Raw genomic sequence first — 26,667 nt, forward strand, 5'->3', positions numbered from 1 at the left:
ACAAGTGACAGCCCTTTCTTCAGGGGCGTTTCCTTATCATTTCTATAATCTCATGGTAAGACTGAGAACCACCTGCCGCTGTCTACATGCGACATCATTTATGTAGATGTGACTGACAGCATGAGAACATTACATCGAGCACTGGTACGAGGCAGAACGAAGAATTCCACCAATATCAGGAATTTCACAAGATACTAAACTCCCATATTCAACTACTTTACCATTTCACATTTACCTATAGACTTCACATGAACATTTTTTATGAGGTACAAGGAGCTCGCCTAAGGGGAACCTTTTAGCTAATTCATGCCGCCCGACCCACAGGCTGCATGAATCAGACTGATTGTGCAGGTTTCATTCTGAAAAGCCCTCGGCATTTCAGAAGACAATATGGTTTAGGCAGCATGAATAAGCAGTCATGTTCCCTGTAAGGCTTGGGTCAATAGCAACTTTGGCCATACAACATGCAACCTCTCGCCCGTTCTACATCCAGAAAAACTTGTGTAATTTGCCCTTAACTTGTCATCAGTGAACACGCAACAATTTTTGGGTTGCAAATTTTGGAGGGAAAAACAACAACCAAATCACAAACAGGTTACAAACAAGTCAAAGTTACATGTGGTTTACTTTGTGGCTTAAAATGGCAAAAATAGCACTTGAGATGCCACTGAAAATCAAGCAGGTTTGTTTTTTTTTGCAGATAGAAACATTGCAGTTATTTGAAGGCATTGACAAATATTAAATGTTGTGTTGGAATTTTAGGGCTCATTCATAAGTCCAATTTTTACGTCCTAGTGCTCTCCGTGCTTTTCACTTATCTCTGAAGGTCTATGGGGCTATTCGAATGCCAGGGAGTTTTCACAGACTGAGCAGTCAGCAGAAAGTCGTAGGGACATGTCAAATTTTAATAAAATCAGCAATACAAGTCAATGAGTCCGTGAAAAAAAATAGGATCACACTCAGATGACATCAGAATGCAGTCTGATTTTCACGGACTGTCAGAAAGGAGAATTTATTTATTTTTTTTCCCCACATACAGGTAAAAAGGAGAATACTATGTTCAAACTCTTATCTTATTATAATCAGTCGTTTTTTCTCGTATGTGAAAAAAAATACAGATGTGTGAATGCGCCCTAACACTGCGGTCATCACGTCACCAATCTACAGTCCTAGCCTAAAGGTACTCATACACAATAGACAAAAGTTAGCCCAACCGGTCATCACCGGCAGAATCCGACAATAGTCTAAAGCGTATGGCGGCCTGACTATCCTGCAACAGAAGATGTTGGGGGAGAAGGATCCTGCATGCTGGAATTCCAGCAGCAAAGTCTTACGGCTTCTGACAGATAAGCCTCTACCAGGAGTCTACCAGCTGCTCTCTCAGAACACAGGAGCTCTCAGTCAACCCAAGAGGTTCTATGTATGGGGCCATTGGGATAGATCGCCATCACCCAAACAATAATTTGGCCGACACTACATCCAATGTATATGGGGGCCTTAGTAATCTTTAAAGTGCACCTGACAAGTGGTACATGCTGCCCGTTCCAGGGGCAGCATATATGAGACACTATTATAGGTATAAGTGCCATCAGTGAAAAACATGGATACTACTCGTATGTAAAAAAAAACAAAAAAATGGACACCTGAATGAGCCCTAAGGGTACGTGTCCACGATCAGGATGGCCGGCGGTATCGTCGGAGCGGCAAAGCCGCTCGGCGCTAAGCCCCACCCCCTTCTGGGACGCGATGATGCCGGATGTGTTCATTGCACACATCCGGCATCATCGCACCCCTCGCATAGGGCCCTGTGTTATTCCTTGCGGCGACGCAGCGTCGCCGCAAGGAACACGGACATGCTGCGATCTGAAAAGACGCGCAGCATGTCCGGAGTCGCAGGGCCGCCGCGTGCGTGTTTCCACGCATAGTGGACACAGGATTTCAAAAAATCCCCTCCACTATGCTGGAACATCTGGACGCTGCGTGTTTGACGCTGCGGCCCCACCCAGCGTCAAACACGCAGCGTTTCCTGACCGTGGACACGTACCCTAAGGCTGCATTCACATGTCAGTGTATCACGATCCGTTATTTCCAGACCACCTGGGGAATCATAGGCATATATGAGGGTGCTGAGTTTTGGTTGGGATACCCACTGTCGGGTCTGGAAATTACAGCCTACGCACACGGACACAAACCATGGAAAACTGACATGTGACTGTAGCCTTACAACATTAACTAAACACGTTGAATTCCAACATGTCCAACACTTTTCTTATAATATATATATATATTTATTCTCTAGAAAAAAAATAATATATTCCAGAAAATAGACACCAACTTACTAGTATACTTTGTTTTTGTCTAAACACAACGGCAGAATAATTAGCTTCATTAGACCAGTCTCAATTACTTTTACTCCAATATATACACTGTCAATGCAGAGCTAAATGATTAATGGATCCGCTGCTAATGAAGCATCAATCAATAATGCTCTGCTATAAGTGCTTCTCACCAAATTAGAATATCATCAAAAAGTTCATTTATTTCAGTTCTTCAATACAAAAAGTGAAACTCATATTAGATAGTCATTACAAACAGCGTGATCTATTTCAAGTGTTTATTTCTGTTAATGTTGATGATTATGGCTTAGTGCCAATGAAAACCCAAAAGTCATTATCTCAGTAAATTAGAATATGCTATAACACAAGCTTGAAAAAGGATTTTGGATGTTTTTCTTTTCTGTTTTCACTTATAAAGATTGAAAAAAAAAAAAAAAGCTTCAGAACCACATTCTTGATCGCTGCAGCAGCTGAGAAGAGAACCAGTAGGCAGAAACAGAGGCGCGGCATTGGAACAGAAATGAATGAATGGGCGAGTACACTTTTTTTTTTTCTTATTTGATGTGTATTGGTGGCTGGGGCAGTTTTTTTTTTTTTAACAACTTGGAAAAACTTTTACGGTTAACTAGGATACATAATAATAATTTCATCTTTTGAAAACTAGAGTTTTCATCTAAACTAAATGCCAATTGAGGATCTTACAATACAAAAAAAAAAAAACTAACAAAAATTCAAGCTTTTCTGCAATTTGTACTTCATTAATCACTAAGCTATTAAAAGAACAAGCTTGATAAGAAAAAAAAAAAGCCCTATGGGATAGATGAAAACAATCAAGAAATTAGGGCAATAGTAAAAAAGGGATACACAAAGAAAGATAGTGGAGTGCAAAATGACTGTTCAAACCCAGCACATCCTCAAGGTGCACCGCTGGATCCATCTCCACTGACCCCGCTCCTTCAATGACAGTTGTGGCGAAATTTTTCAGCCACATCAAAGGTTCATCGAGTACAATATGCTTGGTTTGAACAGTCGTTTTGTGCTGACAGACTCCATTTAAAACTGCTTCTTAATACTAAGTGGATCCTTAAAAGTTACGAGTACGACATGTAAATCTGGCGAACTTTGTTGTTCCTCTACAGTATAATTGCCTGGAAGGGAAGATGATTCTTTTGTGAAGTGCATTATCTGGCATTTCAAGTATGAAGCCCTTGTAGTGCACATATGGGTATTACATAATCAGCATGTACTCCACGGTTCCAGGCTTGAAGTACTATGAAACTTTATAGCAGAATGCATTTATCCTGGATACCCATCAGTAAGGCTTTCAGTAGACAACAAAGGCTGCTTCACAGACACATAAATACTGTTTGAGCATTAGTTTTATGAAATGAAAGGTAGAAAGAATTTCTGCAAAATAGATAAAGCAAGAAAAACCCTTTGTGCCATTGATCACATGTAGTGCAAAAACCAATATCCTAAGAAAATCAGAATATTCAACATGTCGTTGGATGAGAAATGTAGATGGGAGGACTGCAATGTGGAAAGAGGAACACTGCCATTTTGGTCAGTGCTAGATTAACACTCTTTAAAAAAAAAAATAAATGAATCAAAGATGAAGTCAATGTACTGTGCAATATAAAAGTCCTAGAACAAAGTGTTCTGGGAGTTTCACATTGTTATATTGGGCCAGCTGTTTGCTTATGGTTCAGCTATGTTGGCAGTTGCGCCACAAGCAATTGGCCTGATTCATCAAGATCGGCATTGTTCATGCCCTGACCGACCCCAGAATCACCAACTTTGTCGGAACTGGGCAAAAACGGCATGGGAACGCCAAAATTATGAATTTTAATCTTTAGAATACTGGTGTAAAAGCTTTGATGAATCTGGGCCCTATGTGTTGGCCATTTCCTACTAGCTCACTCCTGATTGCTGCTGTTAGTCCCTTAGGGTATGTTTCCACGTTCAGGAAACGCTGCGTTTTTGACGCTGCGTTTTTCCGCAGTGTCAAAAACGCAGCGTCCAGATGTTACAGCATAGTGGAGGGGATTTCATGAAATCCCAACTCCACTATGCGTTAAAAAACGCATGCGTTTTTGCCGCGAAAACGCATGCGCGGTGCGTTTTTCAAAACGCAGCATGTTGCTACAATGAGCAAAACACGCAGGTACACCGCAGGTGACCTGCCAGTGACCTCAGGTGCAGTTTTGGTCAGGATTTTACTTTGCGCTAAAATCCTGACCAAAGCCTGAAGCAAGCCTGAACGTGGACACATACCCTTACAGGGAATCTGTCAGCAGGTTTTTGCTACCGCTTGTGAGAGCAGCATAATGTAGGCAAAGAGAAGCTGACTCCAACGATGTGTCACTTAGATTACTGGGTGCAGCCGTTCTCACACAATCCGAGCTTTTAGATTTAGAGTGGAGCAGAGCTGAGGAAGCTGTCCCCGCCCACACCACAGCTAACCCCGCCCACTGCAGGCTCTGCATGTACAAGGTCCATAGACCATGAGGTGCTTAGTTGCTGGACTAGTCTAACAATGTTAATCTTAGTGATAAATCCTTCACAGTTTGACAAGTGACACCGCTGAATTCTGTGTTTCAGCCTCTATCTCCTGTTGTCTTCAGATTACATAGCAAAATTCTGCTGACAGATTCCATTTAAGTGCTATTGTCAACCTTTGCCAGTGATATTTATAGCGCATGATCGCAGTAACATGCCGCTTCAAGGGAGTGCTGATGGGTTTCTATAGTAGTTGGGGGACTGCTGAAGGGACAAGTAAAAAATATGTAAAAAAGTTTTAAATATTTTTCAAAAAAGTAAAAAAGTAATCATTCCCATATTTCCCCTTGAATAAATAATAAAAAATAAATATACTTGGCATCTGTGCGTCTGTAAAGGTCCAATCTATCAAAATATATAAAAATTATTGGACTCGTAGATAAAAGCCATAAAGCAAAGGAAACAAATGCCAGAATTGGAGTCCAAAGTTGATATCTATGATAACGTCATCTCACCACACAACAAGCAAGAACTAAGGCAACCATTAACGGAAAAAGGAAAAAAGTTATAGGACTGAGAAATTGGTGGCACAAATCAATTTTATTTTTTATCTAAATTTTTAATTTTTGATTCATCCCTTATATTGAAATAAATAATAATAAAAAAAAAAAACGTAAAAAGTCTATCATCATCATAAATGTATTGACCTGGAGAATCATATTGCCAGGATATCTTACCACACAATGAACACATATTGAAGATATAAATAAATAAAAATAACAACGCAGGAATTGTGTTTTGGTTTGTTTCACCAAGTGTATTGTATAGTAAAGTGAATGGTGTCATTCAAAACTACAACCCATCCAGCAAAATAACAAGCTCTGATATGGAAATGCTGGCACATTTAAAAAAAAAAAGAAGTTATGGTTTTTGGAAAAAAAAAACAAAACTACTAAATAAATAGAATTTGGCCAGGGCAGGAAAGGGTTAAAGAGTAGCTGCTTACATTTTTATTTAATAAAATCAATGGTACACATAAAAACAAACAACTTTGTAATGTATGAAATCTGAGAAATCTGCTTCTTTCTCCTCCTGGACTGATCAATTTATGGGTAAATTCAGTAAATACAGATTTTCCCATGACTAAGATAGATGACAGTTGGAGCTGATAAAATTCTATGGTGAAGGAGGAGGAGGGAGCTAGAGACAGATGTGTTGCTCCATATTCTCCCGTAACACTAGTTACAGTTCTCCATAGAACTTTATGAGCACCAACTGCCATCTCCAACAGTATTTCAGAAATGGAAACATTTGTACTCCCCGAAGACAGATTTTCCCAGTGACACGAGAATGATCACGATCAGCCCAGGAGGAGAGAGAAGCAGATTTCTGCAATAAGATATATTACAAAGTTTCTTATTTTCACATATACTATTGATGTTGGAAAATGAAGGGGCATCATGCAAATTGCCAGCTCTGGTTTTATCCCCAATTAGTTATCCTACTGGTAAATGTCTTTATTTTATTCCATGGTCTGTGTGCGGCAGCTGGGCAGGGTCTTGGTCACAGACACAGCTACAATGCATGTTTTATAAAATCATCACAGTGCGTTGTCATTGCTGACAAATCTTACACCCGTCTTCACACCAATGGCAGTACAATCTTCTGTGCATGCTACATGACTGATGTGCCAAACGGACGCTAAACCGACCTCCAAGACATCTGCTCAATCGCATCCACCGTGAAGCCGCAGCTGCACCATCAGTATAATCAGAGCCAATGAGTATTTGGGACCCAGACGTCACCTATACATGCTGAGCATTTTATTTCAAGACCATAAACCTGATCATGGAGTTGGACCACTTTTTCTATAACAACCCTAACTCTTCTCCATAAATATTTCACTAGATTTTAGAAAATGCAGAAAATAAAGAGAATCTGTCAGCAGGTTTTTGCCATTGGGAGCAGTGTGAAGTAGGGGCTGAGAGCCTGATTCCAGTGATGTATCCATTACTGAGCTGTTTGATGTAGTTTCAATAAAAATCAGTGTTTTATCAACAGGAGAGAATCACTTGAGGACTAGTGGTCTCGTGCCATGTAGTCCTTCTACTTTAGAACCCCACCCCCACCACTGCTTGGCAGCTTTCTGTTATTTTTATTTTCTCTATGCATTGAAAGAAAGCCAATAATCAGTGGTGATGGCGGGGATTAACAGAGCTTAGCATTCAGAGTACTGCTAGATCTGCAGCAGAGATTTTGTCAGAGCTGCACCAAGCCGCCCAGGAAGTAATACATTGGTGGAATCAGTGTCTCTGCCCCTATATCATGCTGCTCTCAGATTACAAAAAATTGGTGACAGATTGCCTTAAATTATTTGTCTTTGAGGATTGAACATCCATATGCTGAATTGTGCGCCTCCATTATCCCTTCTTCCCCACACACAGGTTGTTCTTGGAAGTCTTACTACTACTCACAACCTCAATAAACAGTGGAAAAACAGCAACATCTTTTGAGGATTTCTGTGTTTTTTTCTCCAACATCCATTGGAATCATTGAACCGTGCGGAATCACCACGTCCCATACATTGTATGGGTGATATTTATCTTGCGGAGACTGAGCGTCTCCGCAAGATAAATACACATGCTGCAGTCTGGAAAGAAGCACCGCATGTCCGTCTCCGCGGGTGAGCCGCGGGTGTTGGAGCACGCATAGTGGACATGGGATTTCTTGAAATCCCCTCCACTATGCTGTAACATCTGGCCGCTGCAGGTTGGACGCCACGGAAGTACGCAACGTCCAACCCACAGTGTTTACTGACTGTGGGAAAGTACCCTTAGACCCGATAAAGCTCTGGGTGAGAATTGTTGTAAAATCTTTTTTAAAGGGCGTCCATCATCCCCAAAAATGTTTTTAAAATGGGTTATACCGTGCTGTAGGGAACTTAGAATAAACATGCAAACTTGAATATTATAATCAACGAGTCATTCAAATACACCATGAAATGTATAAGGAGAGGGAGGAGAAACAGAAAAACATAAGATCAGGGAAGGGTTATGCCAAAATATTTCCATTCATCATTTTCCATGAAGTGTACTGGAGGAATAGAGCGCCCTGGCTGAGAGAGCTCCCATGTACATCTCCACTGAGATGATGTACATGGCACAGCCGCCACAATGACGGACAGCCGCCACAATGACGGAAAGCCGCCACAATGACGGAAAGCCGCCACAATGACGGACAGCCGCCACAATGACGGAAAGCCGCCACAATGACGGACAGCCGCCACAATGACGGAAAGCCGCCACAATGACAGACAGCCGCCACAATGACGGAAAGCCGCCACAATGACGGACAGCCGCCACAATGACGGAAAGCCGCCACAATGATGGACAGCCGCCACAATGTCGGAAAGCCGCCACAAGCTGCATCAATGAGATCCCAGATCACTCAGCTCCAATGTGACGGGAATTTAATGTCACGATGAAGGAGAAAAAAAACAAACAGGTAACAAGGAAGAGTAATGTCAGTAGTTTAGGTTTTGCCAGATATTTGCAGCCCACTTTAGACTGTGATGACATTTTAACCTAAGGCAGAAATCTGAGCAGCAGACGTATCAGCGAAATAACGACCGGCACATGACTCCTGACTTATTAGTTATAATTATGATCTGACCTGCTAAATAGTTGTGAGGACACTTGGAATAGGAACAGTTGTCAGTGCAGTGTGTGCAGGAACGGGATCTGAGGACGGCGTCTGGTGTACAGGAAGATCTGCTCAGTTATGGAGCATATAAAGTTCTCGGTGGATTAGAGGCGATTTCCTGGAGCATCTCCTGCTCACACGACTTTGCACTGTCATGAGGATGGTAATATTCTATTTCCCCGCTGGTGAAGGAGCCCAGTGATCAGACTTCACAGCATCTGTTCTTATTCAACCGTGGGACAACCCCATCTACAATTTTGCTAACGTACTAAAAGCTTCTCAATGCCCGAAAAGATGCCAAGGACAATTATGGAACCACTAATGTCCTCATGAGATGTAATATAAGTGTACAGAATAATGAAAAACAGCAGAAAAATAAAAGAAAAAAAATACAGAAATAATAAAAAATTATAGTTCTAGCTCTACGATGCACGTTACGCTGTGTCCACCTTATACAGCACCATGGATTTCTACATAGATCTGCGAGGAAGCTGCGCACTAAGGTGGAATATGGCATTTCTTGTTCTCTCACTGACTGAGCAAATACTGCTGCAATGTGGTTTGCTTTTGATAGACTGGTATTAGTGAGATAATGACTGCCATGATTTGCCAAAGTGCCCATAGTAAGTGAGAGATAATAGAACATATTTACCCAATAACAAACACCACCAACATAGAAGAGGATTCTAGGGCAGTGAGAATCTGGAATTCCTTGCCTGAGGAGGTGGTGATGGCGAACTCAGGGGTTCAAGAGAGGCCTGGATGTCTTCCTGGAGCGTAACAATATTGTATCTTACAGTTATTAGGTTCTTTAGAAGGACGTAGAACTGGGGATTTATTCTGACGCAATATAGGCTGAACTGGATGGACAAATGCCTTTTTTCGGCCTTACTAACTACGTTTCGGTGACATTTGGAAAAAAAATCCTTTTGTCAATCTCCAAATCACTGAATTGCCAAAATCAGAAATAAAAATAAGGCCACATTCACACGATCAGTATTTGGTCAGTATTTTACATCAGTATTTGTAGCCAAAACCAGGAGAGGAAAAGTATGATGGAAACACGTCAGCACTTCTGTACTTATCACCCACTCCTGGTTTTTCTTTACAAATACTGACATAAAATACTGACCAAATACTGAGTGTGTGAACGTGGCCTTAGAATCAGACTTTTAGGTTAGGGTTAAATGTCGCGAATTTGGTGTGGATTTTTCTACAATATTTCTGCAGCAAAATCCAAAATCCATTCACTCTTGAAAATAGAATTGTCATGACTAGTTTTCAAACTATTCATACTTTTTCAGGAAAAATAACATAGAAACAGTAAAAAAAATTAACATTACTGGAAAGTATGTTCCAGAATTGCTATTTCATAGGAAACACAAATGTTCTCCCAAAAAGACTCGTCTGCAGAGCTGACAGATGTAGGTGAAGTTATAAAGCCAATGAGCGTATGACCGCTCAGTCTATACAAAGGTGCTACACACGCTGACATATTTCCGACTGTTCGCCGCCCGACTTTTACTGTCAGATTTCCAATTTCAGTGTCAGAAAAATAGGAATTAGAATAATAACCGAAACGTATAAATGACCTTTATATCTAGCAAAGCACAAAGATGAAAATTACCCTGGTTTACAACATGGCTGTCTTCCCCATGACAAGTTTCCACTAGGGGCCACATGAGAAGGATGAGGGATCTGTCACCTGAGGTTCAGGCTCGGCAGACATGTTGGCTTACACAGTGGATACTGCAAATTGTACTCAATGTACTTTTTTACATTAAAGTTCTTCCTATAATTACTACATTAATTCCTAAGGCTCAGAATTGGTAATACGTGCCTCCTATGTTACAACCATTTGTGACAGTAGGTACAATACAGCGGCGCCTCTAACACTGCGGTGTTTGCATTGCGTTAAACATTCACTTGTGTATATTTTGCTGCGGAAGAGATAAAACTGTCGTGAAAGTAGATTTATGAAACCTTTACTCAAGTTGTGAAAGTATTAAAACAATATACTGTACTGTTCATTCTACTTTTTATAAAACCTTAGGTTTCTTAAATTGACAAATTTTACAAAAAAGGGTTGAACAAGGGGACACAACTCTAGTAACAATTAAATATTTTATGTAAAATATATCATACATCAAACATTATGGTAGAAAAGTTCCATAAGTATCCAGGAAGGCGCATAAGAGAACAAATAGGAAAGTAGTCGAAGAGAAGTGTAAGAGAATCCGAGGCGAAGGACTCACAGAGGAGAGGAGAGCAAAGAATGGAAAAGTCAGAACTAAAAAAGAAAAATGAAAAGAGGGGGATGTGAGAGTGACAGGAGCGGATGTGGGGGGACGAGCGGCTATCGCTAACAAGGCTAAAGCAGGAGAAGGAGGACTTGTGCCGGCTGCAATGATCAGACATTAGACTTGAATAGGAACTACACTTTTTCAGAAAATAATACAAGCGAAGATGAAAAAAAAACGAAAAACTTTGTTATACATTTTATTACAGAAGTTTGCTTCTCTCTCTTCTTGTTATTTTTTTTGTCTCCTGCTTTTCATCATCCACTCAAAAAATGATCTTAGGGTACGTGCTAATGAGGTTATTTTAGGCAGATTTTGTGTAGAGGTCACCGGAAAAAAAAAATTAGGTAAAAAAAAAAAAAGGTTCAAAACTGCTGAAACAGTTACCATAATACACAGCAAAGTAAAAACAACTTATCTGTGCACATGTCCGGCCTTTTGTTGCTTCAGAGTATTTATAGCTTGAATTATAGTAAAAAGACGCCGGCGGCAGTAAGAAAACGACAGCAAAACCGTCAGCGAAACCACTTCAGGAATAGGACTGCTAGCTTCCTCTTGAAGTGGAAATGAACGTTATCCCCCCCAGCAGTGTTCCGGTTTCAGTCACCGCTCCGTGTATAGATAGCGGCGGCTCTAACCGCGTCCCCTGCACTGACTGACAGCCGGCCCTAATGCTGAGCTGCTGTCAGTCAGCGCCGGGGTGCGGTTACAACCGCCACTATCTATACACGGAGCAGTGACTGAGCTGGCTGCAGAACCACTCTGTGGCTGAAATTGGACAGCTGCCGGTGGGAATAAAGTTAATTTCCTCCTGCAGCGGGGGTCTAAGTGGCAGGCAGGTTGACAACGCTATTAACCTGCAGATTATCCCCATATAAGCAGATTGACAGCAATTTTTTTTTCCAGGTGACAGGTTCTCTTTAAAAGACGTATACGCATAGCCCAAATCTGTCTACAAATCTGTCTTCAGTGAGTATAAAAGCCTATGGAGAGTGGAGGGAGGCAAGAAGGAAAAAAAATGCAGCGCACACAGAGAAAATGCTAAAAGCTGTCAACAAATGCAGGACATAAATGACAGCTGAAAAGTCACCTGAAAGGGCAGTTATATATTAAATGAAGGTTAAAGTGTAACACTGCTCTGTGCAGGAGCAGGAGGCAGGTCACGATCCTAACCCAGGGGCGCTTCCTTCTGCCAATTTCCTCCAGCCCAGCAGGTCCAGTCATGAAAGTCACCCTACGAAGCCTGCACTTTCCCTAAGGGCTCATGCACAAGATTATATTTTCGGGACAAGTGCGATCCATCAAAAAAATAAATAAATAAACTGAATCATACTCAGACCAATATTATTCAATGGGGCAGTGCAGAAGAACAATTTTTTTTTTCACTTACTGGATCTGTATGTAAAAAAAAAACAACAAAAAAACACTTGTACTAAGTGGTTCTGTAAATGATCAATAGCCAGACTGCACACGGATGACAAGTGAGAAGGAAAAAATCGTCCCACTCTTCTGGATGAAACTCTGAACTCATTTTTATACGTGTCGTGTGACCCCGTACTAAGGGTGATCCACCAAAACCAAGGCTATATGTAGCACGCCACAATTGGTTTTAGACCCGAAGCATGATGGATTTGTAAAGAAATTCCCCATCATTCATTATCTGCAAGTTAGAAAATTAAATTGCTGTTCTAATTAGCTGATGAATAATGTCTGCTCTATTGTCTGCATGTGAAGCCTCATGACCGAGTGGCTACTTCCCAAAGAATGAGATGGAAGAACAAGGCATATTTACTAACATTACATTATTGGCCACTAGCCTTCAGTACTACTAAAATTATATATGCCTAATTAAATTATATCTTTACATGCGGTAATGAATAGGTCTTTGGTCTCCATCCCAAGCTAACACTGCCCGCATGTAAAGCCCCACCACCACCGCACCACTCTCTCACACTCACACACAAAGCACATACACACACGCATGCACATCACTCACTTATCGCAGCACATTCTGGCGTCCTGCCCGGTGCTCCCTGTCAGACAGCGCAGCTGGATGACGTCATCATTCAGCACGTGGCTGTTACAGAAAGAGAGCTGCCGGCGAGGAAGAGGCTGCTGGGATGTGCTGCGAGAGGTGAATGGTGCGGTGTGTCTGTCTGCGTGCATGTGTGTATATGGTGCGGTGCTTAGTGAGTGCGTGAGTGAGAGAGAGAGAGAGAGTGTGTGTGTGTGTGTGTGTGTGTGAGAGAGAGTGGTGCTGTGCGTGTGTATTGGAGGTGTGTATTGGAGATTGGCAATGATGGGGTGGTGAGGAAGGACGATGGGGTGGTGGGAAGGAAGGCAAAGATGGAGGTGGTGAAATGGGCAATGATGAGGGTGGAGGGGGGCTGCATTATACCTTATGAGGGGGTCTGCATTATACTTTATGAGAGGGGCTACATTATATTCTGTGGGGGGACTGCATTATTCTCTCAGGGGACTGCATTACATTCTGGGGGGCTACAGTATATTCTGTGGTGGGGCTGCATTATTCTATCAGGGGACTGCATTACATTCTGGGGGGCTACATCTTACTATATGAGGGGGGCAGCATTATGCCCTATGAGGGGGCTACAGTATACTCTATGGGGGGGCTGCATTATACCCTATGAGGGTGCTACATTATATTCTATGGTGGGGACTGCATTATACCTTATGAGGGGGCTGCAATAAATTTTGTGGGGTGCTGCATTATATGCTATGAGGTGGGTTGCATTATATTCTATGAGAGCGGGCTGCATTATATTCTTTGAGGGGGGGCTACATTATATGCTATAATGGGGCTACATTATATTCTTTGAGGTGGCTACCCCAACCCCTGCTACATAATTAAGATGTGTACTACCTTATATTATACCCTGATATTAGCGTGTTTTACCACACAATTGGTGGTCTTGTATTTATTTCTATGTAGCTACATAGTGGGTCCCAAGAATGATTTTCTCTGGTGGGCCCATGGTGCTCCAGTCCAACACTGCCTGTACCATCTCCTTTAGGGCAGAGACATACTGCCTTATTTCTTGTGCGAGAATCGCATTTTAAACCTCGCACTGGCTGTCGGCTCTCCTGACCTGAGCTTGACAGCTGCATAGTAATTCATTATGCTGTCATGGTCAGGTCAGGAGAGGCGCCGGCCAGTCCGTGCAGTGCGATGCAATTATCCCACAAGAAATACGGCAGTGTGACTCTGCCCTTATTCACGATCTGGAGCTGTGGAGGGCATATTTTTTTAGCGCCAAGCTGAGATTTATATATTATTACTGTTTTGGGATAGATATGATGCTTTGATTGCACGTTATTGCAATACTGCGGCGAGAAAAAAAACAACAAAAAACAATTCTGAAGGTATTTTTTCCTTTTGTTACATTGTTTACCAATCAGATTAATTATTTCTATATTTTGATAAATTGAGTGTTTCTGAACTCAGCATGACCAAATAAATGTATTTTTTATTTTTTTTAAATTATTTTATTTTGAATGATGCAAAAGGGGGGTGATTTGAACTTTAATTTTTTTTTATTATTTTACACTTTTTACTTGCTTCAATAATCTTCTTAGGAGACTTGAAGCTGAGGTACTCTGATCACTTGCCCTACACATAGCATTTCTGCTGAAGCCCTGCGCATCTGCTTGTAGCAGATCGCCAATGAAAACCACAGGGGTCTCCTGCGATTCCACCCGCGGCTGTTCGGGGTACATGACAGCTTATCAAATCAGCTGTCATATACCAGATATTATACAGGCTCAGCACTGTAGTCAGCATCACAGAGAGAGATAGGACATATATGTTGTGAAGGGGTTAAATTGAAAGTACAGTTAGAAAATGACCTATTGTTTAAATTAGGTTATGTGTCAAACTTATTTTTTTTTTTAAAGAGTTTTATCATAGAACAATTTGTAGCAAAAATAAATTAGAATCAATAGGCTCATATACTTCATGTTCTTTATAGAAGAGTTTTCAACAGTCTCAACACAGACAGGATTACAATGACTGGTAACTCCTCCACATGCAGTAGATAACTCATGATTCACCATTCACAGTATGTGATGTCACATCTCCTCTCCTTTCCTTCCCTTTAGGCCTGTCCCACACGTCCAGATAATTCCGGTACCGGAAAAATCGGTACCGGAGTTATCCGTGTCCGTGTGCTCACGTGGCACATCAGTTTGGCACATGTACGGCAGCCGTGTGCCACCCGTGTGCCGACTGGGTACCACACGGACCGTGCAGGAGACAGCGCTACAGTAAGCGCTGTCCCCTGCTTTGGGTGCTGAAGCCGCCATTCATTTCTTCTCTCCAGCAGCGTTGGGGTGGAGCCGCATATTCATGACTGTAATGGGCGGCACCACGTGACCGCTCATACAGGAGAAGCTGCGGCGCGGAGAGGACGCTTCGAGGGAGCCGGGTGAGTATTTTCTTTCCAGCGGTCGGGCGCACAGGGGGTGAGAAGGGGGGGGAACAAAGATCTTTATTTCTACCGCAAAAAAACAAAATACAATGATTTTTCATTTCTTCTCTCCAGCGAACACTGCTGGAGAGAAGAAATGAATGGGGGCTTCAGCACCACGCTGGGGGGACAGCGCTTACTCTAGCGTTGTCTCCAGCACGGCACACGGACAGCATCCATGTGCGGTACGTGTTTTACACGGACCCATTGACTTTAATGGGTCCGTGTGATCCGTACGCTCCCACGAACACTGACATGTCTCCGTGTTTTGCACGCGGACACACGGTCCGCGAAAACATGCTGACATGTGCAGAGACACATTGATTTTAATGTGTCTACGTGTGTCAGTGTCTCCAGTACGTGAGAAAACTGACACCTCACATACCGGAGCCACTGACGTGTGAAACCGGCCTTAGGCCAGTTTCACACGTCAGTGATTCCGGTACGTGTGGTGACACAACAGCCTTAGAGTTTCCCGGCTATAGCGGCCTCTTAAGACGTTAGCGACATATAGGTGGTAAAAATATTTTTTTTCATTCCTAAGGCCGGTTTCACACTTGCGTTTAGGTAGAGTGCTGCATACTTCCTCCCTTACGCTCCGCCTACTTCCAGCATGTGTCCTGCGTACCCATCTTTAACAATGGGTATGCAGGGACATGCGTTGTATGCGGATTCGTCCGCATGCGGCGTTTTGACGTGCCCGCTGACCGCAACAAAATGCAACATGTTACAATGGGCGGGCACGTCAAAACGCCGTATGTTAAAGATGGGTACACATGATGACGCAGGACACATGCAAAAGTAGGCGGAGATTAAGGGAGGAACTACGCCGTCATACGCACTCTACCTAAACGCAAGTGTGAAACCGGCCAAACCGGCCAAACATGTCACTTTTCATTAATTCCTGAAAAGCACCTGAAGAGTTAATAATCTACCTGACAGCAGTTTTGAATATGATAACTGGCGCGGTTTTTAAAATGTTATCACATTCAGGAGATCTCAAATATAGAGGACCCCCAAAGTCTCTTCAAACCTGAAAAGGTCCCTAAAATAATACATTTTATAAGTTTCCTTCAAAAAAAAGAAAAAAGATTACTACTACATTTTTAAACCTTATAGAATACTAACCAAATAAAATAACAGTTTACAAATGGTGCTCTTGTAAAGCAAACATGTAGGAAATTTTATTTATTAAAGGGAACCCGTCAGCAGGATTGTGCACAGTAACCCACAGACAGTGTAAAGTTGGCGCTGTTATACTGATTACAATGATACCTTGGTTAATAAAATCTGTCTTGTGGTTGTTCTTTAATCTTTATTTTCAGTTTTTAGTTAATGATATGCTCGTGGGCGGCCTGTGGGGGGCTTCATGGGGGTTCTGATCAGGTACTTATAATGAAGACTGCTGACAGGTCACTGATCTCCCACTGACCTGCCCCTTAGATTACATAATCAATATTCTATATATTTAAAAAAAAAATCCCCTTCTGCCAGCAGATCACTGATAGCTGACACTGCTCTGGCGTGGCAGGAGCCTTTTTCAAACTTTTTTTTTTCTTTTTTTTAATGAATTTATGGATACAATCAAATACAATAATTATATGCACATTACGGATGGGATCATGCAACAGCACAGGCGCCGCTGCCTGCGCCTGCCTGCAGAAGGGTTTTTTGCTTTTTTTAACTATATATAATATTCAGTATGTAAACAAGGGGGCAGGTAAGTGAGGGATCAGTGACCTCTCAGAAGCAATCGGTATGAATACCTAATCCGAGCACCACATGAAGACACCCCCACAGGCCGCCCCGGAGCACGGGCATATCTAACTGAAAACTGAATATAAAGATTATATAACAACCACAAGACGGATTTCATCAAACAAGGTATCACTTTAATCAGTATAACTCTTTATTTTCAGTTTTGAGATGATATCCCCGTGCTTCGGGGATTAGATATTCATACTGATGGCTTCTGACAGGTCACTGATCCCTCACTGACCTGTCCCCTAGTTTATATAATGAATACCTGTACATACTGAAGAAAGAAAGAAAAAAAACTTTCTGCAGGCAGGTGCTGGTCGTGGCACCTGCGCTACAGCATATTTGCATGTTTAGTGTCCTAGTAATCACTGTTCTTCATGTTATTGATCAAGTACATAAAAAAAAAATAAATTTGAAAATGGCGCCCGCTGCACCTGCACAGATATCTGTGTGTATAGAGATACAATAGCTACTATTGCGCAGGCAGCATCATCTTGATGGAGAAGAAAAAAAAATTCCTCCGCCAAGCTGGCGTCGCCCACGCCTGTACAATAGCAGCTCAAATTGATTTTTGTTTTTTTAAAATGTATTGCACTTGATCAATAACATGAAGAACATTGAGTACTAAGACACTAAACATGCGATTATGCCACGGCTGCACCTGCCTGCAGAAAGGTTTTTTTTTTTTGCAGTGTGTACATTTATTCATTATGTAAACTAGGGGGCAGGTCAGTGAGGGATCAGTGACCTGTCAGCAGTCTGCATTATGAATACCTAATTAGAGCACCACATGAAGACCCCCCGAAACACGAGCATATCATTACCTCAAAACTGAAAATAAAGATTAAACAACAACCACAAGACGGATTTCATCAACCAAGGTACCATTATAATCAATATAACGGTGCTGACCTGACACTGTCTGTAGGTTACTGTGCACAACCCTGCTGACAGGTTCCCTTTAATATTTGGTTGCGCACCCTTTGGAATAAATAATTACAATTAATCGCTTCCTATAACCATCAATAAGCTTCTTTCACCTATCAAATGGAATTTTGGATCACTCAATTTTTGGCAAACTGCCCCAGGTCTCTCATATTTGAAGAGCGTCTTCTCCCAACAGCAATTTTAAGATCTCTCCACAGGTGTTCAATGGGATTTAGATCTGGACTCATTGTTGGCCACTTCAGAACTCTCCAGCACTTTGTTTTCATCCATTTCTGGGTGATTCTCCAGGTATGCTTGGGGTCATTATCTTGTTGGAGACCCCTGACCAGGATGCAAACCCAGCTTTCTGACACTGGTCACTATACTGTGACCCAAAATCTTTTTGATTATTTTCAGATTTAATGCCTTGCACACAGACAAGGCACCCAGCGCCAGAGGCAGCAAAAGAACTCAAAAACATCTTTGACCTTCCACTATATTTGACTGTAGGTGCTGTATTCTTTTGTTCGCAGGCCTCATTCCATTTATCTGTCCACAAAACGTTTTCCCAGAAGGATTTTGGCTTACTCAGATGCTTTTTGGCAAACTACTCATTTCATTCAAATGTCGACTGATAGTTTGTGCTGACACTGATGCACCCTAAGCCTGCAGGACAGCTTGAATTTTTGGGGAACTTGATTGGGGCTGCTTATTCACCATCCGGACTATCCTGCGTTGCAACTCTTCATCAATTTTTCTCTGTAGTTCACATCCAGAGAGATTACCTCCAGTGCCATGGGTTGTAAACTTTTATTATTATGCTTCGCATCGTGGACACAGGAACATCAAGATCTCTCTCTGGAGATGAACTTGTAAGTTTTAGATTGTTGATTTTCTTCAACAAGTTTGGTTCTCAAGTCCTCAAACAGTTCTCTTCTCTTTCTGTTCTCCATGCTTAGTGTGGCACACACAATGGTTTAGTCAACTTATCCCCTTTTATCTGGTTTCAGGTTTGATTTTCATATTGCCCACACCTGTTACTTGCTACAGGTGAGTTTGAAGGAGCATCACATGCTTGAAAAAAGTTGCATAGTTACATAGTTATTAAGGTTGAAGGAAGACTTTAAGTCCATCTAGTTCAACCCATAGCCTAACATGCCCTAACATGATGATCCAGGGGAAGGCAAAAAAACCCCATGTGGTAAGAGTAAGCTCCACCATGGGGAAAAAAATTCCTTCCCGACCCCACATACGGCAATCAGACTAGTTCCCTGGATCAACGCCTTATCAAGGAATCTAATATATATACCCTGTAACATTATACTTTTCCAGAAAGGTATCCAGTCCCCTCTTAAATTTAAGTAATGAATCACACATTACATCATACGGCAGAGAGTTCCATAGTCTCACTGCTCTTACAGTAAAGAATCCGCATCTGTTATTATGCTTAAACCTTTTTTCCTCCAGATGTAGAGGATGCCCCCTTGTCACCGGTCTATGATAAAAAAGATCATCAGAAAGGTCTTTGTACTGTCCCCTCATATATTTATACATTAACATAAGATCACCCCTTAGCCTTCGTTTTTCCAAACTAAATAGCCCCAAGTGTAATAACCTATCTTGGTATTGCAGACCCCCCAGTCCTCTAATAACCTTGGTCGCTCTTCTCTGCACCCGCTCTAGTTCAGCTATGTCTTTCTTATACACCGGAGACCAGAACTGTGCACAGTATTCTAAGTGTGGTCGCACTAGTGACTTGTATAGAGGTAAAATTATGTTCTCCTCATGAGCATCTATGCCTCTTTTAATGCATCCCATTATTTTATTTGCCTTTGTAGCAGCTGCCTGACACTGGCCACTGAATATGAGTTTGTCATCCACCCATACACCCAGGTCTTTTTCATTGACGGTTTTGCCCAGAGTTTTAGAATTAAGCACATAGTTATACATCTTATTACTTCTACCCAAGTGCATGACCTTACATTTATCCCCATTAAAGCTCATTTGCCATTTATCAGCCCAAGCTTCTAGTTTACATAAATCAGCCTGTAATATAAAATTGTCCTCCTCTGTATTGATTACCCTGCAGAGTTTAGTGTCATCTGCAGATATTGAAATTCTACTCTGAATGCCCCCTACAAGGTCATTAATATTTGTTTACCCAAACTTTTGAAAAGATGCCACCAATTTTGTCCAGCCCATTTTGGGGTTTTACGTGAAATTATGTCTAATTTGCCTTTTTTGTGTTGTTCCAATACACAAAGATGAAACAAAAAACTGGTGTAATTTTGGCAATAACTGTATGTGCGATGCATCTGTATATGTATCTTTTTGGCTCACCCATCATGTTGCTTCTGGTGCATGTATTTTTTTATCTATTTATATATTTTTTAATGATATTTATTAAAAATTTACGTTTTGTGATTTTCTGCACTTTGACCTTTCAGTTTAAGTTAATTTATATATTAACAAAACCATGAGTATCCCTGGGCCATCACATATATCAAGGTATCTTATTTTCAGCTTTCTATGACCTATATGACAATATAGACTGCTTAGGAGGGTTGTTGCTGCTGACAGATTCCCTTGAAACAATTTGTCATTTTCTGATGATAATTTACCTTTAAAATTATAGTGTTGTGTTCAATGAGTAAATTGTGCTTATAGCTTAGCTACAAAAAAGTGTACATTTCAGATAATTAGCAAATCTTCCAAATTGTTCTCTTATGGTGGCTGAAGATTTTGTTATTCTTATGTAATATTAATAGTATAAGAGTATGACTTTACTGTTCATTAACACATCTTCTATGCAGCACCCAGTCATGTATCGATCTCTCAGGCCAAATGTCAATATGGAAGTATCTTCCCTTACCATACACAGTCAGCTATTGTTTCACCTACCGGAAAGCTCACTTGATTGACAATGAAAAGGTTCTCGATGCCAATGTTTGCTAATCGTCAGCTAGGACCTCGATTTAGAATTACCAAGGATGCAGAAAATGCAGCAATTACCGGGGACCTGGGCGTGTGTGATATGAGTAACTAGACTAACGCTGGGGGCTAGAGAGGCAAATTAGGAATTGTTCTCGAACATTATTTATTACATTAGAAGAAACTACCTAGACACCACTTTAAAGAGGACCTGTCATTTGCCACAAATAGGTCATTTTTTCACTTGGTGTAAATGCCGCTGTTCTCCTCTGGCATTAACTATTTTTTTTGCTCCTGAAATGTGGCCCCCTCTAAAGTTAGGGTCAGATGGCTGTAGATTCTCTCATCCAAGAGAATCAGGCTGGTTATAAAAATTACACCCTGATCAGACACTGAGTGTTGGCATAGCGTGAGCCGGTTGTATAGGATGAGGAGAAGATGGAGAACAAAATTTCTCCATCTTCTCCATTGTGTCAGTTGTGTTCATTGGACAATGAAGAGGCGGCTGTATCTCAGGGACGATCAGGAGCCGAAACAAAAAGAATAAATAAAAACCCTTCACATTCAGGAGAACAGCAGCATTTACACTAAATAAAAGAATTACGGGCACATGTTTATGACAAGTCCTCTATAAGAGGAATACCATCAATGTAAGCTCTCCAGATCTCCTATGTAGCAGCTGTTAATATTTGCATCATTTGTATAAAGCAAAGTATAAAATATGATGATAACTTACTGTAACTAATGCCACAAGCAGGTCGGCAGATGATACAATATATCTTCTTACATGACTATGGAATTTTAGGATGGAAGTGAGGCATAAAAGCATTATGGAGTCGTGGATTTGTAAATACCTGCAGACTTGTCCCTTCTGACACAGCATGCATGGCCCCGGGGAAATGCTACGGTATTAGCTTCCTATTATCTAATACTCTGCCTGTGCTATCAAGTCCTGACACTAAGTACAGGGATACAGGGTGTATACCGCCTAGGATACAAGAAAACTCACATCTAAAGTCAAAATATTTAGGTTTTTTTTTTTATTTACCTAAAAATACTACAAGACGAGAAAATGAGAACATCAGTAACGTCATCACGGAAATGACAATAAAAAATGGATAGTATGACTTCTATTGTGTGAGAATGCTGCATGCCTCGCCTTCTGTACCATAGGATAAAGCAGGAGTATTACTAGCACTGGTGCCAACAGGATCATTAACTTAATAACAGGTTATTTGTAGTATTATATAACATGTGGAGTTTTCACATACATTAAAATACTAAAGGTGATTAGTGGTAAAGAGCAGATAATACTTCTCTAACTATATGAGGGTTACACGGAAATAGTAAAAAGAAAACCAAGGCAGAACTACAGTTCACTAACTTATTATTCAAGCAATTAAAATTACCTTTCAAATATATATGTGCATTATGTTTAAAGGGAATCTGTCAGTAGGATGAATCCCCTTAAGCCGTCTATATGGGCATGCAAGTCATAATTAGCTGAATAAAATGATACCTTGATATCTGTAATCTGATGCTTTTTTCCAGAGATATCCACGTTTTTCATCTATATAAATGACCTCTTCAGGCCTATGGGCAGGACGCTGCCTTGAAGAAGACTCTGCCTCTGGAGGTTATTTTACATTAAGGGAGCAGTTACCAGTGTGAGACATGTAACTAACACAGAACAAGAGAACTGGACGTTGTTTCATTACAAACCCATTTGTTGCAGCTCTCACAGCTCTGCTGTATTGTAACACTGTTACCACACTGGCTGCCTGTGGGATGGAAGCTGCAGATGTGTCAGGTATAATCACACACAGCTCTGCAGTGAGATGAGGAGAGCGACCATTACAGATCACACTGGTAATGTCACCTTTTAGTCATCACTAGAGGCCGATTCTGAGGGAGATCTATGTCCGGCCCATAGTCTTGAATAGGTTATTTACATTGTGGTAGATCGGCTCACTCAGCTGCATACGGAAGTAGTCAATGGAACACTGCGCCTTTAAGGATGCACTTGGTTTATTAGTACAGCATAAACCAAGGTCTTAAGCACAAAAATAAATACGACTCTTTGGGCAAAACAAAACAGTAGCACTTTGTGTAGTCCTTGCACTAGTGGGGGTCAGCCCACTCAGGGTTAACAATGTCCTTACACAAACCCTATGGCACCAACACTCTCCTGGAGTCTTCCTCTCCAGGCCCTCACCAGCCCAGACTAACCCTGGAGCTCAGCTATTTAAAGCCAGACCATGTGACTATCATGTGACTGATCACATGATCCTGACATCACACAGGTCCTGTAAGGACACTACAGGGGAGATACGTGGACATTCTCCCTCCCACTCTATGAATGTTCACTAAAACCAGCCCATAATATAACTTGCAGTAAACCGTCCCAACACGTAGTGTGCTGGAGGAAACTATTGTGGTTTCACATCACTGACGCCATCATGCGCAGTGACGCAAATCTGCCTTTCATCACTTCACCAGTGACTGTCACAACATATAGGAAAAATGTGGATTTATCTGGAATAAGACATCAGATCACAGATATCAAGGGATCACTTATTCAGCTTCCTATGACCTATAAGCCCTTATAGACGGCTTAGGATGGTTGATCCTACTGACAGATTCCCTTTAAGTACATCGCGATATTAGGCAGTGTTCATTCAATTCTTTGCTTTCATAAAATTGTTCTAAAATTATGTCAAATGCATAAAAAAAAAATACAAATTCATCTATATATATCCAATTTACAGGATCATCTAAGGTGTCCTTTTTGGTCCTAATGTCCTGGGTCCCCAGTCTAACTAGACAACTACGGTATGTATGCAAGCACCAGAGAATAAAACAATATAATTTATCAAATGAGTTCATTTGTTGGTCCATCAAATACAATTATTACATTTTTCCCCATAAATATGTGTCCATACGGGATGGAAATTTGAAGGATTTGTCAAGATTTTTTTGCTTCAGTTTTGCTACAGATTTTATTTGCATGGCAAAATGCGAAATCCATACTGAAAACCTGCAAAATATGACATGATGTGAATTTACCACCTTCTGGATTGAATGAATCTTCACTTTTTGCGCTTTTTTCCCTCCTCCCCCTTCTTCCCATCCAAGAACCCTAACTTTACTTTTCCATCGACATACTGTTTGAGGGCTTGATTTTTTGTAGGACGTGTTTTAGTTTTGAACAGAACCATTCAATTTACCCAAAAATGCATTGAAAAATGGTAAACAAAATTCCAAGTGGGGTAAGAGGGTGAAGAAAGGAATCCCACCATTGTTTGTCTGGTTTTCATTTCTATTTACTTTTTTTATTGCTTTCAGTGTGAGAAAAAAAAAAAAAAGACCCGACAACACGATTCTCCAAATAAGTACAATTACCGCAACATCAAACATAAAAAAATATATATACAAGTTGTGAAAACAAATATTCTGAATTGGTTTGTGTTGCCATTTTCTGATACACATAACTTTTTTTCCTCTTTCGATGGAGCTGTGTGACGCCTTGTTTTGGATAATGAGTTGCAATTTTTATTGCTTGAATGTCGAGATATATGTGACGTTTCACTTTATGGTTCACTTTTGAGGGGTAGGAGCGGCAGGGAAAAAACTTACAATTTTGGTGGTTTGATTTTTTTGTTTGTTAGAGCTTCTACCTTATGGGTTAAATAATTTCATAGCTATGTAATCCTAGTCTGTATAGGGGAACTTGAACCTGCAATCATTTGGTCGCTTGTATTACATACAGCAATACTCAAGTATTGCAAATTATAACAAATATTATGCTCCCCTATGAAGTACAGCATTATGCCGGGCTTCATGAGGAATCGATATGGTGGCCATGGAAGTCGTTAGCAGATCTCCAACTGCCATGGCAGTCCAAGGGCAAGCTCTGTAGCATCACATATTCCCCCATCCCTGGGATAGAGCAATTTAAAGGAGTCTTTCAGAGAATTACAGCACCTTTTAAATGGTTAAAAAACAGTGATCGGAAATAACTGTTCAAGGCAGGTGCTGGAAGTATAGCACAGCCGACACTTGTCCTGGGTGTAGTAGGCTCAGTTCCGGAGCCTGCTCCGTATACCTGAACATAGGATGTAACAGTAAGCTCTATGTTGAGAAGGGGTTAAAAATCGGCACAGCATATCCATATGGGCTCAGAGTGGATTTTTTTTTACATAACATATGGATGAAATTCTCTATAGTAAGTATAATTTTTTTTACACGTTACAATCACTATTAAAATAAAAAGAAGAAATCTTGCAATTGTCACATTGATCATTAGGTTGGTTTTTAGACTCTTAACTTCCCGTTGTTTCAGGAAACAGCACATGCACATTAGCCTCAATGATCAGAGCTGACCCTATCTTTTGTACTGAAGTGTCTAATGTGTGTGTGCAAAAGGCCTTTGTGAAGGAGGAGCAGGTGAACTGACATCACCTGCAGTGATTGGTGGATCCTGTGCAATCAGCTGTGTATAGAGGTGTTACCTGTCACTGCAATCCTGCCTCTGATAATAAAGAGCCTTGCTGAAAATGGTTCCTGAAAAAAAAAAAAAACAGGAAGTACAAGCCTAAAAAAGAGATTTTTTTTTTTTAAATACGGATCATGACTAAAAAAAAAAAAAGAAAAAAAATAGCCTGTCAAAAAAGTTTTAAAAAGATGTGTAACACAAAAACCTAATTTAAACAGAAGAATAGCTTCCATTTAACATTTGCATCATTATAATCAGCTTCCAAAACTCAAAGGACACGTTCATATTGTTTTCCCAAGACAAGATCCTTGAATCGCTCCTGCTTTCTACAAGTGGCTTGGGCTGACAGTGCTGCCGATGAACGTGAAACTTTACAAGTGCCGCATAATAAAACTTAGACATAATATAATTAGTTAGTGTATTTTTATCTCAAGACTTCTTTTTGTCATTTTCCACCAAAGCTATTAAAACTTTCACTTCAAAGGGAGCAATTAAAAAGTATGTACTAGACATGAAACTGAACGATTTTCTGCATGGCTGAGGAGTTAAATGTAAAAAGCTTATTTTATAAGGTTTGAACAAATGCCCCAATTAAGAAAATATCTACTTCAAAAGTAATCCCCGCAGCACCATACAACCTCTTTCTACATTCGGAATAATAGCAATTGTTAAAACCCATTCATGTTATTTGCTACGGATCCGCAGTGAGTACTGTACATATCATTTATATTACTTCATGTCCCGAGACCAAAAATGACTAGACATATAAAATGGATCCAATCATCTATCCAAAATAGTCATATAAACTTCAAAAATAGTCATTTTAATGAAATATTATGGAAGATCAGGGTGTTCCACATATAGGAGGACAAAATAATAATTTCATGGATAAAGATATGATGAAGGCAACAAAGGATGAGAACCTTGTGATAAAGGGAACTTGTTATGTAAATAAAATGTGGGGTTAATCTGCAGGTGAACAGCGTTCTAAAGCTGCCTGGAAGCCCGACTACCTGGAGGAAATTATCTTTATCACTCCCGGCAGCCTCGGGCTTTCAGTCATAGTATTGGCCGATGAGCTTTCAGTCACAGTGAGTGACATCAGTAACCACATCCCGACACTGACTGACAGCCGGCAGAATAAAGTGGATAATTTGGGATAACAATATATTACAGATCAATAAACACATTACCAGCCATGTTGGATGTTTAGATCATTACTAGAGTTG

At 40.8% G+C, this 26,667-nt stretch overlaps 1 protein-coding gene across 2 annotated transcripts in view; it reads right to left on the minus strand.

Moving 5' to 3' along the window:
- EPB41L4A (erythrocyte membrane protein band 4.1 like 4A) overlaps positions 1 to 26,667 on the minus strand; it is a 370,057-nt gene that overhangs the window by 266,129 nt on the left and 77,261 nt on the right. The window lies entirely within an intron of this gene.

The sequence above is a fragment of the Ranitomeya variabilis genome, chromosome 1 (assembly GCF_051348905.1).
Source record: "Ranitomeya variabilis isolate aRanVar5 chromosome 1, aRanVar5.hap1, whole genome shotgun sequence".
NCBI lineage: Eukaryota > Metazoa > Chordata > Amphibia > Anura > Dendrobatidae > Ranitomeya > Ranitomeya variabilis.